Source organism: Ursus maritimus, unplaced genomic scaffold (genome assembly GCF_017311325.1).
Source record: "Ursus maritimus isolate PB19 unplaced genomic scaffold, ASM1731132v1 scaffold_20, whole genome shotgun sequence".
NCBI lineage: Eukaryota > Metazoa > Chordata > Mammalia > Carnivora > Ursidae > Ursus > Ursus maritimus.
This window is the reverse complement of record NW_024424453.1, coordinates 4,800,784-4,802,019: the sequence shown is the minus strand read 5'-3', so window position 1 is coordinate 4,802,019 and position 1,236 is coordinate 4,800,784. Positions and strand designations below refer to the sequence as shown.

Below are 1,236 nucleotides of genomic sequence, written 5' to 3'. Positions count from 1 at the left end.
ACTAAGGCAAATATTTGAATAAGGACAGAGATCCTGAATATAAGGACTATGGGACAAGAGAACCCATTTTTCCAAGATGAGATTTGAGGATTAAATAAGAAGTGCAAAACAAATTTCTCTCTGGTGTAATTTTCCTGCAGTATGTCATTCTGAGACCAACCTTAGCAAGCTTATCCTAAGCTTGTGACAGAGACATTTGACACCAAGCACTTACTTCTGACATCTGGAGATCGTATCCGGAGGGGAGAGAAGTGTGAGGAGAGATGTAGGTACTTTCTGCCACATAAGTATTTCATTTGTGAAAAGCCTGTGGCCTTTCTGCGCTGAGGGTGCATATGAGGGTCCATATTGTTCTGGGTTCCCATGGAACCTAAGGGGAAACTTTCACAATGTCCGGAGCCCTCGGCGTCCTCCTGCAAAGGGAGGAGGATGTCTGTCCTCTAACTCCTTGCAGCAGGAACCCACTTAGGTGACACCAACTCTGACTTCCAAACGAAACAGTACGTCTACAAAAGGGAAAGTGATGGCGTATTACAAATCTGGAGAGATCCTACGAGAAGCTTCTGCCGGCAGCTTGTGCCGTTGTTGCCATCAAAAAGCCGGCTGTTGTCGGTGTCATATCCTCCAGGAACACCGGCCCGTGGGCTGTGCTGAAGTTGGCCGCTGCCACCGGAGCCCCTCCTCTTGTGGCCGCTCACTCCTGGAACCTTCGCCAACCAGGCCCAGGCAGCCTGCAGGGGCTGCGTCTCTGGCGGCTACTGGTCCCAGGGCTGCCCACCAGCCTCTGGCAGAGATGTCTTACGTTAACCCGCCTGCCATCGCTCCGTGTACCCCAGACTCTCCTCTGCGCTGTGTGGACACTGCCATCCCACACGACAGCACGGGGGCTCACGCAGCGGGTCCGAGGCGGTGGGTGCTGGCCTGGGGAGTTCTGCACACGTGTGGCACCGTCTCCCGTGAACCCCACAGGAGGCCACGCCTGATCTCTCCCGAAAAAGCTGTGATCACGGAGGAATTTCAGGGTGAATGGCTGCCCGGGTCCCGAATGTACCGCTTCTCAGCCTGCGGTCTCAGATGGTGTGCAGGTGTGCAGGGGTCCCCGTGCCTGTCCGGCCGCTCTTTACCGAAGACTGGAGCTCCCCGCCGCCGCTCAGGACGGCTCTGCAGCCCCCACTGCTCCGGCCGCTCAGAGCGTAGGAGCAAGCCCTGAGCCATTCCAAGCTGCTCTTCCACAGA

The 1,236-nt window shown here is 55.7% G+C and overlaps 1 pseudogene; it reads left to right on the top strand.

Annotated features, from left to right (window-relative positions):
- The first annotated feature begins 252 nt into the window (after positions 1 to 252).
- LOC121104244 lies at positions 253 to 1,236 on the top strand (annotated as a pseudogene).